Source organism: Nycticebus coucang, chromosome 18 (assembly GCF_027406575.1).
Source record: "Nycticebus coucang isolate mNycCou1 chromosome 18, mNycCou1.pri, whole genome shotgun sequence".
In the NCBI taxonomy this organism is placed as follows: domain Eukaryota; kingdom Metazoa; phylum Chordata; class Mammalia; order Primates; family Lorisidae; genus Nycticebus; species Nycticebus coucang.
Window position 1 is genome coordinate 8928772 of NC_069797.1, and position 15906 is coordinate 8944677.

The following is a 15906-nucleotide window of genomic DNA, read 5'->3' on the forward strand; positions in this document are numbered from 1 at the left end:
AATAGTGACTGGGTATTACTTGGTGTCCCAGATGTAATACAAACCTATGAAGAGTGTAAGCTGTGTTTTTCATGCAGCAATATTTTAATTTTCCTAGTCATAAATGCTGCTGCAACCACAGAATTCAACATACATTTTCAAGTCAAGATTGGTTCACATTCGATGGCAGACAATAATTTAAGCTCGTGTCTAGATACTACCTGGTTATTGACCATTGTCATAAAAATATCTCACTGGAGCATGCTTGGTGGGTGAGGCCTGTCATTCTTGCCCTTTGGGAGGCTGAGGCAGGAGGATCACTGGAGTACAGGACTTTGAGGTTGCAGTGAGCTATGATGACACCACCCACACTCTAGCTTTCAATCCAGGGAGGTAGAGTGAGACCCTGTCCTGCCCCGACCCCTGAAAATATCTGCCTGAAAGAATGGTGCTAAATGATGATTTTTAATAAAGGCATCATCTCATCTAGAAGAGTTTGGGGTTGACATAAAAATGGATCCATGTTCCCCTATCAATCATTCCTCTCTCCCCCATGTCCTATTTGCAACGATCAATAACATCTTCACTTACTGGGATACATTTGTTACAATTAATCTAAAACTTGGCATCTGAGTCTCTAAAGTTAGTCATTTCCATTCAGGTTCACTCTTTCCACTGGGCATTTCTGTCAGTTGTGACACCTTCAAAGCCGTGTTGCCCATTGTGTCCTCACGTGGTGCCCTCTCCCTGCCCTCAAAGGCCCCTTACCCTTTGTTGGTCCACAAACCCTGGCAACTATTGAGATTTGCACTGTTTTTATATTTTCACGTTTCCAGAATGTCATGCAGTTGGAATGATAAATAATGGAGTTGTTTTATTATTTTTTTTTTTTGAAGGAGTGATGAGAGCTTTGTTAGCACCCAGCAGACGGGCCAACGGGTGGGTTGACAGGCCAATGTTCGGGTGTTCAGGTGGGCAGCAGGGGACAAATGGGCAGGTGAACATGGCTCAGGCAGGTAGGCAGGCAGAAAGCAGGGAGGATACAATTGGGGGCTGCCCTGTGAGGGGTGTGGCATCCCTCCAGCTGCTGCCTGCTGGGGCCTTGGTCTGTGGCTTAGAACTCACAACTCGGTGTCCACCACGTGGAAAGCTGGTCTGCCTGAGTCAGGCATTGATGAAGACCAAAGGCTGGCCTCCTTTTGTAGCTGAATATGGAAGTAGTGTCAGGAAGTTTGTGGATACACTCCCCCAGACTGAAGAAGAATGGATGTTTCATGGCATCCTCTGCGGAGATCCCATTTCGACCTCTGTAGCAGAGGAGGTCAAACTGTAGCAGCTTAGAGAGGAGGTCAGCCCCATTGGGGCGCATGGCTCAAAAGGGCCTCGGCTCGGTACTTGGGATAGTTGTATGTCTTAAACTCCTCATTGGACAGGATGCCTGGCCACGTGTCCTCAGTTGGGGTTCCTAAGATGCCGAAGATGAAGTGCAGCTGTTCTTCCACTGTGGAGCCCATGAAGAGGGGTCGGCCATCTCATAGAAGATGCAGCCCACACCCAACATGTCAATCTGAGTGGAGTAGTCTGTGGACCCAAGCAGGATGTCAGGTGGCCGGTACCACAGTGTCACCACCTCATTAGAGTATGTCTTTGTTGGGATTGACTTGGCCCGGGGCCAGGCCAAAGTCAGCTAGCTTGAGCTCTCCCCTCTCGTTGATAAGCAGGTTCTGGGGCTTGAGGTCTCGGCGTAGCACCTTCTGCCGGTGGCAGTAGGCCAGGCCACGGAGCAACTGGAACAGGAACAGTTTCACGTTGCGCATGTTGATTACATTCCCACAGTCATCCAGGTACTGCTTCAGGTCCTTGTCCAGGTACTCAAAGACAAGGGTGAGGGATTTCTCCGTGTGCATAATGTCATGTAGCCTAACAATGTTGGCATGTTTGAGGTCCTTGAGCAGAAACACTTCCCGGATGGCGGTGCAGGGTGCCCCCTCTTCGTGTTCCAGTCTGATCTCCTTGAGTGCTACAAGGTTGTCTGTAAGCTTGCTTTTGCCTTTGTATACCGTGGCATAGGTACCCTCGCCCAGTTTGTCCAGCTTGATCTCTAGTAGGTCTCTACTTTTCCAAAGCCAATCTGGGACAGGCTGACACGACGGAGGCGGAGGCTGAGGGGCTTGTCAAAAATGGGACTATTTAGGGTCAGCTTCTCAAGGTAACCCTCAGGCAGACGGATGTCAGCTGGTAGTGACAGGCGCTTGTTAATGTCCTCAGAGAAGATCTTGTGTGGGGGATGGTTGCGCATGCGCACCCTCACTGGAGACTGCACCTCATCCTAGGATGTGGCCAAGCCTGGTCACTCTCCCCATCAGACCCCATCTTCAAGGACTGCTGGGACCTGCGCCTGCGGCGAACAGGAGGAGAAAGAGGTCGCGTGGCCTCAGCCTGGGCTGCCGCGCCAGCCCCGCGGCTCCGAGGCAGCTCGCGCTCCCCCGCCGGTCGCCATGGATGGGATGAAGAAGATCAAAGGGCAGCTGTCCATGGCACTCAGAGGTGGCCGAGGCATAGATAAGACCAATGGTGCCTCTGAGCAGATAGGCCTGGATGAGAGTGGCTGTGGTGGTGGCAGTGTCCCTGGGGAACCTCCATCTATATGCGGCCCACTCAGCTCTGCACCAGAGATTGTGCACGAGGACTTGAAAATGGAGTTGTTTTAGGCTAACATTTCACTCATCCGTATATATTGAATGTTCCTTCATCTCTCTGTGATGGCTTGTGTACATCTAACATTTCATCTGGCTTTTTATCTCTTTTGTTTCAGCAAAGCAATGTTTCTCCCGCTCCTGCTGCCCTTCAGTCATGCCAAGTGTCCCACCCGTCCCTCTCTATCCCCAGCTTGTACCCCTGACCCCACTCATGCCACCTCCTCGCCTCTGGTGCCCCCTGGACCTATTTAGGTCATCAACCCCTTCTCGAACACGGTCCCTGCCTGCCCCTGCCACTTCATGTCCCCTTTCTCGCCCCCGGTCCCTACCCACCCTCACTGTTGCACGGTCCCTCCCCAGCCCCCTGTTTTTGCCTGGTCACCTCCATCCACAGTCCCCTCCCAGCCCCCTGTTCCTGCCTGGTCACCTCCGTCCACAGCCCCCTCCCAGCCCCCTGTTCCTGCCTGGTCACCCCCCTCCACAGCCCCCTCCCAGCCCCTTGTTCCTGCCTGGTGCCCTCCCTCCACAGCCCCCTCCCAGCCCCTTGTTCCTGCCTGGTGCCCTTCCTCCACAGCCCCCTCCCAGCCCCCTGTTCCTGCCTGGTCACCCCCCTCCACAGCCCCCTCCCAGTCCCCTCTTCCTGCCTGGTCACCCCCCTCCCCACCCCCATCCCAGCCCCCTGTTCCTGCCTGGTCACCCCCCTCCACAGCCCCCTCCCGGCCCCTTGTTCCTGCCTGGTGCCCTTCCTCCACAGCCCCCTCCCAGCCCCTTGTTCCTGCCTGGTGCCCTTCCTCCACAGCCCCCTCCCAGCCCCCTGTTCCCGCCTGGTCACCCCCCTCCCAGCCCCTTGTTCCTGCCTGGTGCCCTTCCTCCACAGCCCCCTCCCAGCCCCCTGTTCCTGCCTGGTCACCCCCCTCCACAGCCCCCTCCCAGCCCCCTGTTCCTGCCTGGTCACCCCCCTCCACAGCCTCCTCCCAGCCCCCTGTTCTTGGAGGGCCATGCCCCACCACAGCCCTCTCCAAGTCCCGAGCCCCTGCCCACCTGCAATTGTCTTCGGTCCCTCTTCTGCTGGAGATCCAACAGAATTGCCCCAGAGCGACCAGCCAGGCAACCCTCGCCACCTGCACACTGCCCGCTTCGCAGGCTTCGTTGGTGGCGGTAGCCCCGTTACAAGTCCAGGAAGAACCAGGATGTGGGGCCACCAAGTCATTGCCTGGAGTGGACTGGCCATGGACTAGAAGCACAGGCAAGGACTTTACTCTGCAGCATGCCTTTTTCTCAGTTGAAGTGAAAGATACCCCTCAACAAAATGGGTCTTTTTCCCTGGGACCCAACATCATGGGTTTCTGTGGCCTCTGATGCTGCTGTGACAAGAGGCCTGTCCCTAGCCCAGGTCGACTTCCCCATGAACTCGTGCCTCCTCCTCTGAGGTATTCTTTCTCCTTGGAAGGTGGACTGCAGGCTAGCATCACTACGTTGTTTATGTTATAACCTTGTCAATGGCCACCACACCCAACCATTGATAAGGTTATAACATAAATTTTGAGGGGACAGAAACAGTGTGACTATAGGAGAAGTAATGGTAGAAAGACTCACCTTCACATTATTTGTTCTCCAGGAATTTGTTTTGGTGTTTCTCTTACCATTAGTGTGAAATTGACTTTTGGTCAGCCCTACAAATGCTATGGAGTCATTTCCATTCTCATTAGCATTTTCTGCGCTGCATACGGAAGAGGGAACACAGAGCAGTAAAGCAGCGCTGTTGAAAGAGTAAGGACATGAACTCTAGGACCAGACACGGTGGGTGCATCTTACAAACGTGACAGTGGAGGTGCTGGTGTTTTATGCACATCAGTTCTCACTTACCATTGATAGGTCCTTGGAAACTGCAACTTTAAGCAAAATGACATTCTTTATTCCATGGAAATTTAGCTCTTTTTTTCAATTCACCTATGGTAAAATTGCTTTCCTTACTAAGTACATCATTTTGCTTGAAGTCACAGTTGCTTTGAACGTATCAATGACATTAAATCAGGACTTACTACGTGTGTATATATGCATATAAGAATTTAATATATATGCATACACATTATATTTGTTATTTGGCTTAAATAATGCTGATGCAGTGTGTGTGTGTGTGTGTGTGTGTGTGTGCGCATACTTGCATACAATGAGTATATACACTGAGGCATTATATCGGGTGTCCATAAAGGTTGGTTGTAATTGCGCACAAAATTTATAGACACCCTGTATACTGAGGCATCATATCAGTAAATACCTATATAATGCTAAAACTGTATATTTTTAAAACAATGTTATTGAATATTTATTTAAACAAGTGAAATAAACATCTGTGATAATAAAGATTTTAAATTTGAAATAGAAAAATAAAAATTAATACATTAGGATAATTCTATTTGATGACTATTTTCACGTGTGGGTAATAATTTTAAAATGACACATTTTGTGTCAAAATATACATACCATTTATGGTCTCAATTTCCATCGTAATGTATAAAAAAGAATTCAAACTTGAATCCCTTAATTAAAAGCCATATTTTTTATATTCTTTTTTATTTCATAATTGAAAACAGCTGGTTTTAAATTTCATAAGTCCCTAACCCCAAATAATACTTAAAAAATAATTTTTCTATTTCACGCAATCACACACTGGATATTTATGGAAATATAAAATTCTTTTTTTGGAACTGAAAATTCCATTAATGAAATCAAATACATTGTGCAAGTGGGATAAAAATGTACATACCACATCCAGTCTTCCCTGTGCAGCTGTATTTTAATCATTTCTATCACATAGGAAGAGTTAATCATGGAGAGAAAAAAGCCTTATGGTGGTGATAATTTTGACTATAAAAGAACACTGATAATGTCTGTTGATGTTTTCAGATATACAACTATTTCGCCTTTAGTACAACAATGAACTTATTTTTCATTTATGCTACCATCTAAAACTGTATATTTTTACAAACTGGTATTGGAATCTCAGCCAACACCTTTCTCCTCCTCTTCTGCATCTGATCACAGGGTGAAACCCACGGACCTGACCATCTGACACTCGGCCTTTGTTCATTGTGTGAAGTTCACCATGCTATTATTGGGGTCTCCAGAACTCTTTGGGCCATTGAACTTTCAGAATGACCTTAAATGCGAGGCATTTTTCTACTTGAGCAGAGGAATCAAGGATCTCTCCATCTGCACCACCAGCCTCCTGAGCATGCTCCAGGACATCACTGTCAGCCCCAGCACCTCCTGGCTGGCCAGATTTAAACGTGAGTCCACAGATTACATCATCCATGTTTTATTCTTTTTGTGGTCCTGCACCTTGTCTTTTAATCATAGCATGATCTTCTATACCGTAGCTACTTATAATTTCACCAGACAAATCTACTGAAGATAAACACTTCTCACTTTCTCCCATGAATCCCATCATCAGGGGACTTCTTTTTGCTCTGTCATCTTCTTTTGCTCTATCCAGGCGTGTCTCCTCTGTAGGAATCATGCTGCTCTCAAGTGCTTACGTGGTGATCCTCCTGCTCAGGGAGCAGAGACGCTCCCAGCACCTTCACAGCGCCAGACTCTCCTCTAAAGCCTTCCCAGAGAAGAGGGCCACTCAGACCATCCTGCTGCTAGTGAGTTGCTTTGCGGTCATGTAGTGGGTGGATTTTATTATTTCATTCTCCTCAACCTTGTTTTGAGCATATGGCTCAGTCATCCGGAATGTCCAGAAGATGCCACATTTGATCCTTTGGTGCTACTCAGTTCAAACAAAAGAATAATGTTCGCCAAAATATACAAAATAAGTGGCATAAAATAAAATTAATTCTCTGAAGAGTAGGTTTTTCTCTCCTCAGTTACCTTTTCACGTAGAAGATACTTTGTTTGATTTAATTACCATGTATAAAAATTATACTCTTATTATATATCAGTTATTTAAGAACTGATGCTGCTTAAAAGCTTCATGATTGGACTTCCATCTGCTGCCTCCATGGGGAAGGTGAATGTGGCCAAGTTGCGCTACCTGAGCCGGGATGGCTTCAGGGTTTTGACCGGGGTTGAAATGGACATGAACAACCATGAGATAGTTCCCTGCAATTTGATCACCTCTATAACTGGCTGTAATGAAGTTTTAAGAGAATTAGTGAAACATAAACTCATAGCTTGGAAGTGTACCAAGACTGTCCGGGGCTATTGATTGACAAATGCAGGCTATGATTATGGCTTTGAAAACACTTTGTTCCTGACAAGTAGTTGAGTCTGTTGGAAACCAGATGGGTGTTGGCAAAGAATCAGATATTTACATTGTTGCAAATAAAGAAGGACAGCAATTTGCATTAACGGTTCACAGACTAGGAAGAACCTCCTTTTGAAATCTGAAAAACAAGCATGATTACCATAAACACAGGCATGATGTGTCTTAGCTTTATTTATCTCCTCTCTCTGCGGTGAAGGAATTTACCTATATGAAGGTGTTATATGAGAGGAAATTTCCAGTTCCAAAGATAGTTGATTACGATCGCCATGCAGTGGTCATGGAGATCATAAATGGTTATCCTCTATGTCAGATACACCATGTTGAAGATCCTGCCTCAGTCTATGATGAAGCTATGGAACTAATTGTAAGACTTGGGAATCATGGGCTGATTCATGGAGATTTCAATGAATTCAATCTCATTTTGGATGGAAATGATCGTATCACCATGGATCAATTTCCCACAGATGATCTCAACTTCTCATCCCAGTGCTGAAGGGTATTTCGACAGAGATGTCAAGAGCATTAGAGATTTCTTCATGAAGTGTTTTGGCTATGAAAGTGAGCTTTATCCAACCTTTAGTGATATTAGGATGGAAGGCTCTCTTGATGTGGAGGTTTCTTCAAGCAGCTACACAAGGGAGCTGCAGGCTGGTGACCACCTGCTGCAGCCAGTGGGCCCAGATGAGAGGGACACTGAGACAGAAGAGGGACCTCGGTTTTCGTTTTCTGATGGAAAAGTGTCAGAAAAATCAGAGGTTTGTAGTTCCAAAGATGAAAGAGAACAGAACTGTGTGGGCCAGTCGGGTGGCTACAGATCATTCGAAGACCTGGAACAGATCAGGGAGGACAGTTCATCAGAGCAGAGTGCTGGTGCGCACCACTTTGAAATGACTGACTTCAGCCAGGTTTAGAAGAAATGAAAGGGCAGGTGGTTGATGAAAATTCCATACCTGAATTTTCTGAGGAGAAAAACAGAAATGAAAATTACCTGAGACAAGGTGGTCAGACACATCCAGGAGAAGCCTCTGTTGGCTCTGAGGAGTGCGTGGACGAATGCTCTCATCTAACTGCCTTGTCGTCACTGAGTAAAGAATCTCTGCCTCTCAGAGATGAAAAACATATGGGAGACATTAATTGGTGTAGAACAAGAACTCTGAGTATTACTTCTTCTACAGGCAGTGTTGAGAGCTGTTCAACAATTCCTCCCGAACTCGTGAAACAGAAGGTGAAACGTCAGTTGACAAAACAGCAAAAATCAACAGTCACACAGTGATTACAGAAAACAGAAGCAAATGTGTTTACCAAGCAATGAAGGGAAAACATGCAAAGTATTAAATCAAGTTGGAAGCAGCTAGCTTTGGGGGAGAAAATATATATTTTTGATGTTTTTTTAAAGTTACTCTATTCACCTTTTAAGTCACTTTTAGTCTTCTTTTGCATCAAGGCCAATATATAAAAAGATAAATAAATCCGATTTCACTTGTAAAAAAATGAAATGATGGCGAGTAGAAGGCATATGTTCACTGGCTTCTGATTATGATGCTCTGTATGTTGCCAACAAAATTGGGATCATTTAAACCAAGTCGAGGTGGCTCATTCTAAATATATAACTTTTCATCATAAAAAAAACAAACAAGAAATTTGTTATCTTTTAATTTGCTTCCCTGAACTTTATATCAGAAAACTTCTCTATCTAAAGAAGCTCCTATTGGTAATAAAATTTATCAATATTTTACATTATTCATTTATTTTTTATTTTCAAAAAAATATGTTACCCTTATTTCGTAAAGACATTTTAGGTATCCAATTATAGCATGGACACTAATTTCTCTCAGCACTCTTTATTTCTCTGTTTTCTGTACTACACAGGCTCTAGAGATGACCTTCTCGCCTTGCTTCATACTCCATAAGAAATTACAATTTGAAAATAATTTGGTTTGCACATTTGAAAAAATTTACATTTGGGATAAGTTCATTTAGAAATTTTCCTGATTTAGTCAAAATGGATAAGTTGAGAAGTCCCCAAAGCCTTGAGGTCCACATGGTTATAAAGTTTCTGAAGAAAAACTGACTTGTTGGTTTGATTACTCCTATGAATTCTTCTTTTAATTTACTTGGGCTCTTCGAAAGTACCCATATTTTCTGATTCAATTTGTTAAGTAATTTATGAATAATGATAACATTTGAGTATTTTTAGATGTCTTCACCAAATAGTATTTATGAATATCCTTTTGCCCAAAACATGAACTATAAAGTGGCAATCTTCCACTTTAATGTATGAGACCTGATTACAGCCAGACTTACTGTTGTTCAGTCCCCTAAATTCAGTATTGATAGAATTAATTACGTAAATGCAGGTCCTTTGGCTCCAGTGAAAATGCTTTCTTCTTATCAATACTTGAACTCTGGGGGTGCCCGTAGCTCAGTGGTTAGGGCACCAGCCACATGCTCCAGGGCGGGTGGTTTGGAAGCCACCCAGGCCTGCTAAACCAAAATAATATAGCCAAGCATTGTGGTGGGCACCTATCTTCCCAGCTACTAGGGCAGCTAGGCAACAGAATCATTTGAGCCCAAGAGTTTGATGTTGCTGTCATGCCACGGCACTCTACCAAGAGTGACAAAGTGAGGCTGTCTCAAAAAAAGAAAAAATAATACTTGAAGTCTCCTAAAGTAATGTTGGTTTAAATTTTCTCCAGTAGTTATTTAAAATTATCTTAGAGGAAATGTGCATGTGGTTATTTACGTATTACTTATGGGTTATGCTGTAATTGATGGTTTCTACTGTCATTTCACAGCACTTATAAAAATCTTTTCTATAGGGTTTAAAAATTATTTTATCTTCTGTTTAGTATCAAAAATGATGTTTATGTGTGTACCTAATTACCAAATCAAACTTTTTAACAAAATTACTTAACACTTTTTGTGTTCATTAATTTGTTTTATACCAGAACAGTTGATTTCTATGATGCTTTTAAATCACCCAAATGATTATAAATATGTCCTCACTCTGAGCTATATGCCAAACTTATTATCAGTAAATATATATACATAAACACATAGGAGTTGTGTCAAAAAACAGGTATAATCTAGGTATTAACAAATCTGCTTTGTCAGGGTTTTATCTCTTTGTGCCGTTCTTTATTTACTGTGTCATTTTCTATTTTTATTCAAATTTATATTTGTCCACCTAAATATTGATGAGGAGAGATAGGCTCGGTTATGTGTGTATATATATAATTTTTTTTTTTTTTGGCCGCAGTCAGGTTTAAACCCACCACCTTTGTTATATGGGGCTGGTGCCCTACTCCCTTGAGACACAGGCACCGCCCATGGCTCGGATTTTTATTTTGAGTACAATTAGAACATTCTTCAAATTTCTATAGATTATATGCCACCATTTATCCCATGTAGTAAATATAGGAATTAAATACAAGAAGTATAATTATGGCCTCCTCCTGCCCACAGGAGACCCTGAGACATTGAGACATTGAGGAAACTTTGCTAAAAACCTTTATTTTTGCATATTACTTTTTAAAATTTTGATCTCAACTGCCTTAAAATCTAGAAATGTGCAATACGATAAATTAGAAATAAATCCCTATACAATCTCTACAAATTAATATAATAAAATCAGGCAAAAATTAAAATATTAAATTCATTTGAAACTTTTCCATATACAGAGCCAAGATGCAAGCTAATTCACTGAGAAACTCTATCAAATACTTAAGGCAACAAAAAAATAGCCAGGCGTTGTTGTGGGCACCTGTAGTCCCAGCTACCTGGGAGGCTGAGGCAAGAGAATCACCTAAGCCCAGGAGTTGGAAGTTGCTGTGAGCTGTGACACCATAGCACTCTACCGAGGGCAATAAAGTAAGACTCTGTCTCTAAAAAGAAAAAAAAAAAGAAAGAAAGAAAGAAAGAAAGCAGCATTATTGGAGGTAAAATGACACTTCATGAATTATGATCATTGGGTAAATGTAAAATCATGTACTGTAAAATCATCAACTACTACAAAAAATATATATATCTGTACCATGGGAACTTAAATCTAGATGCTGATCGGTCTTTTTATATTCCGCTGTGGTTGATGTGAAGACTGCCCCTTTGTGATAATAACATGTATGTTAAAAAAAAAAAACACCCAACAACGCAGAGAACGTAAATCATAGGAAACTTTAATGAACTGTATTGACTGAACTATGCCATGTATCATCTTTTGTATTATTAAAGCTATTGTCATATATTATTTTCATTAGCAAACCATCCCATGACATTGGATTGTGTAGAGAAGAACATTAAGAAAAGAAAATATAGTGAGGATTTTTTACAGTATGGTTTTACCTCAATAATTATAGCAGAATTGAGAAACCACAATGTGTTATTTGTTGTGAAGTTGTATCAGCCGAATGTATAAAACCAAACAAACTAAAATGCCATTTTGATAGCAAGCATCCTAACTTTGCCAGCAAGGATACCAAGTATTTTAGAAGCAAAGCTGATGGATTCAAGCCAGACTTGACACTGGTGGCAAGTACCACAAACAAAACATAGCAGCCATTGAAGCTTCATATTGCGTGGCACTCAGAATCGCCAGAGCTATGAGACCTCACACCACTGCTGAGGATTTATTGTTGCCAGTGGCCAAAGACATTGTTCAAGTTATGATCAGAGGAGAATTTGTTATGAAATTGAGTGCAACTTCCTTATCTAACAACACTGTCGGCAGAAGAATAGATGATATGTCTGCTGATATTCTTGATCAGGTAATCCAGGAAATTAAATCTGCTCCACTTCCAATATTTAGTATCCAGCTTGATGAATCTACGGATGTTGCAAACTGTTCACAGTTACTGGTTTATGTGATGATGGCAACTTTCAAGGAAATTCATTGTTTGTCAGCATCATAACACTCATAAGGACCACAAGTATCTTAAATTAGAGGGAGAGATATGAAAGGTTGTATTGCAGAAATCAAACCTATAAGGCAAAAGCAAATATATATGTTAATCAACTATTTTGGATGAATTAACTCATACTGCCAACTCAGCACAGGCTTACCCTTCATTATGATCAAAAGGGAAGATTTTCTTTGCTACCAAGAGTTACTTACTTTGAGCACTCTTGCAAACATAATGCGAGAACAGATATCTTCAACAATTTTCAAGACACAAATGTACTTGAGTAGAATCTGGTTTAAAAATAACAGTTCAGAGGGTGGTGCCTGGGTCTCAAAGGGGTAGGGCACCGGCCCCATATGCCAGAGGTGGAGGGTTCAAACCCAGCCCCAGCCCAAAACTGCAAAAAACAACACCACAAAAAACAGTTTATTATGAATGATGCAGAGATGAGGGGCAGGCCACGTTGTGGTCTGCCAAATAATACTATTGATATTTGGAAAAACATGTCAAAAGAAAGCAAAATTCAAGAGAAAATCACTTTCATTACATTGATATTTTCCTTCCAGAGACACCTGGGAAATTATATGGTTTCAGTTTCTCAGGAAAGGTAGCACTCTATGTCTCAGGAACTGTTTTGTGCATTAGTGAACCAAAGGAAATCAATAATGAACAAATGAACAGGAAAAACTGGCCAACTTTTCCTGAATGCTCTGACTGTGAAATGGGTGTACTAGTCAGGGTTCTCTAGAGGTGGGAAAAACAGTTTACCTGTATATATAGTTCCACTGTAATCTTTGGGGCCGTCTATGTGCTGAATAATGGTGTTTTAGTTAACAACAGACCAAATATACAAGGGTAGTCTCAAAAGACTGTACTGGAGCTGCTCAGTATAGTGATCCAATTTTTTTATTCTTTTTATTTATTTATTTATTTTTTTTAGGGCAAGTTCTCATTCTGTTGTACAGGCAGGAGTTCAGTGGCATGATCACAGATCATTGTAACCTTGAACTCCTGAGTTCAAGTAATCCTCCTGGTTAGCTTCCCAAGAAACTGGGACTACAGACCACCATGTGTAGATAATTTTTTGTTTGTTTTTGTTTTTGTAAAGACAGGTCCTCCCTATGTTTCCCAGGCTGTTCTCAAACTCTTGGCCTCAAAGCAATTCTCCTGTCTTGGCCTCCCAAAATGCTGGGATTATAGGCATGAAACTCTATGTCCAGCCAATTTTTAAAATCTTGTCTACTGTAATTTCATGGTACTTTTTCTATATCTAGATATACAAATACTTACCTCTGTGCTATGATTTCCTAGAGTGTTCAGTACAGTAACATACTGTACAAATTTTTAGCCTAGAAGCAATAGGCTATACCATATAGCCTAGGTATATAATAGGATAACCCATCTAGTGTTGTATCCGTCACAGCCTGTAAAGATAGACTCAGACCCCACTATGGTAAAATCAGATGGTGATTTTATTACACCTGTGCAGGGGACCGCTGCTCTCAAAGGCAGGCGGCCCTGAAGTGGAAGGCAGGTTGACTTTTATACCTTTTTTGTGCCACGTGGCAAGCAAGTTAGTACGGAAGCAGAATATTGCGGCTGGCTCAGGGCGGGGTTACAGCTTGAGAAACACAGCTTGAGTAAGTTTCTACTATTGTTTGTTCACGGGAACCTATAGCTTGAGAAACACAGCTTGAGTAAGTTTTCGCTATTGTTTGTTCACTGGGAACTAGGGGAGGTTTCGGGAACTTGGGGACTTTGTGCTTTCTCGTTCTGAAGCCCTTTCTCGGAATCTACGGGGGTTGGGGGGGACATGCTGAGGTTTTAGGAGCTAACAGGCTTTTACACTAGGTTTGTGTAAGCATACTCAGTAGCAGTCTCACAATGATACAATTACCTAGGAATGCTTTTCTCAGAATGTAGTTTCATCATTGAGCAAGGCATGACCCTATAGGCATAAATCTACATCCAAACACATACATATCTTGATCTATCTAACTGGAGTATTAGGAATTGACTTACATGATTTTAGAGACTGACAATTCTAAAATCTGAAAGGTAGACCAGGAGGGTGTTGACTCAGGGATGAGCTGATGTTGCAGTCTCCAGTGTGAAGGCTGACTGGAGGCAGAAATAATTCCTCCTCAAGGTAGGGTAGTCTTCACTCTAAAACATTTAGTTGATTGCACAAAGCCCAATCACCTCATGGAAAAGTATCTGATTAACTCAAGTCTATTGAAATGTTAATCACATCTTAAAAATTGTCTGCACAGGGACATTTCGGCTGGCTTTCGATGAAAACCTGGGTGCCGTGGAGCTCTGGTGTGGCTCATCCCTGGCAACACTATGTCAAAATAGGAGGCAAAGTTGGAAGGTGAAGCTAGTGCTGGGTGCTCTGATCCTCGAGTGAAACCCACATCAATAGATTAGTACCTCCATCAGGGGTGAGTGAGGTGTAGCTCTTTTGAGAATAGACTCCCTCCAGAGAAAGTGTGTTGTTAAAAAGAGGCTCGTTCCCTAGGTTTCCCTCTCTTGCTTCCTCTGTGGCCACGTGATCTCTTAGGACATGCTCACTGCCTGTGTGAGTAGAAGCAGCCTGGTGGCCTCACTAGATGCAGCTGCCCAATCCTGGACTTTCCAGCCATTAGAATTGGGAGCAAATTAATTTCCTTATAAATTGTCGAGACTCTTGTGTTCTGTTATGGCATCATTAAACAGACTAAAACATGTGACCTAGCCAAATTAATACATAAAATTTAACATCACAGCAGAGCAGACAGACAATAAGAGTATAAGAATAGGATTATTGTTAACAAAATTCTTCGTTCTGTTTCATTTTGTAGTGTTAACATTTACTGATCTAATCTTCTGGAGTGTCTAATCTCTCATTAATCCCAGTCAATGCATTTTTCCTTTCAGAAGTTGTAGATTTTATCTCTGTAATTTAAATTTGTTTTTTATGCTTTCCATATCCCTACTTTATCTGAACAGCTGAAGTATGGTTATTTTAAATGCTCTAATGTCCTCATCTGCTAGCTCTAATATCTGTGTCAGTTCTGGTTTTGAATGACCACTTTTCCTCCTTTTGACTGGCCTTCTTTTTCTGCCCCCTTGCGTTATTGATACTTTTTATTGTATTCCAGATATTGTGAACCTTGTGTGTGTGTGGGGGGGTGTTGCATAGTTTTATATTCTTTGTAATATTTTTCAGTGCTATTTGGAATCACTGTTAAATAGTTTGGAAATAGTTGAATGTTTTAAGATCTTCCTTTTAAGATAGAATAGCCTAAACTGGAGAAAGATTCAATCTGAAGATAATTATTCCCCACTGCTGACGCAAATCTTTTCTGTGTATTCTACCCATCCTCCTGGAGGATACTTCTGATTAGTTCTGAATAATACATATTGTTTTATTAACAAGTATATATTTCTGTACCTCATTTAGGAAGAGGTGCTCCTAAAATTATTGTAAACCAAGGAATCAACAAAAGGCTTTGGGAGCCTTTGTAAAATCATGGGTCTCAGGAGAGAATAGTCATGCTTTTGAAATTCACAACCATTTTTCAGAACACGATGGCTGAAGCTTAATCACCTTCTGAACATAAACTATACATGGATCACTATAGAAGTTTTGAGACAGACTGTGTTATGGTCCATTATTTCATGTCTACGTAACACGGTCAACAGTGTCTTTTCACATTCACCCTGCCAGTTTCAACTTGCTAGGTTCATTGGTGTTGCGGGGAGGGCTTCATCTGTTTTTGTCTGCATGGATTGTATGTGTTGTGATTTTTGTGTCTCTCAAAAGTTTCAACCTACCTATATGAGTGTGCTATGGGAGGTCTAAGACCAGGTAATAATTCTTGTTCCTTTAAAGATAATTTTTTTCTTTAAGCAAAACATCCCAAACCTATCATCAACTCTTTATAGTCACCTGAATCCTTAGGTGGGGAATGCTTCAGGAAAGGGAGACATCCAGATTCAATTATTAACTTTTACTAGAGTTTCGATAGAAATAATTCATTACAAATAAGGTCTATCATTGTTCTTAGTAAAG

The 15906-nt window shown here is 42.1% G+C and overlaps 2 pseudogenes; one reads left to right on the forward strand and one right to left on the reverse strand.

Moving 5' to 3' along the window:
- Positions 1-1100: 1100 nt before the first annotated feature.
- Positions 1101-2400, reverse strand: LOC128571004 (cyclin-dependent kinase 16-like; annotated as a pseudogene).
- A 50-nt stretch (positions 2401-2450) lies between these two features.
- The window catches only part of LOC128571005 (cyclin-dependent kinase 16-like), an 85496-nt pseudogene continuing 72040 nt past the window's right edge, over positions 2451-15906 (forward strand).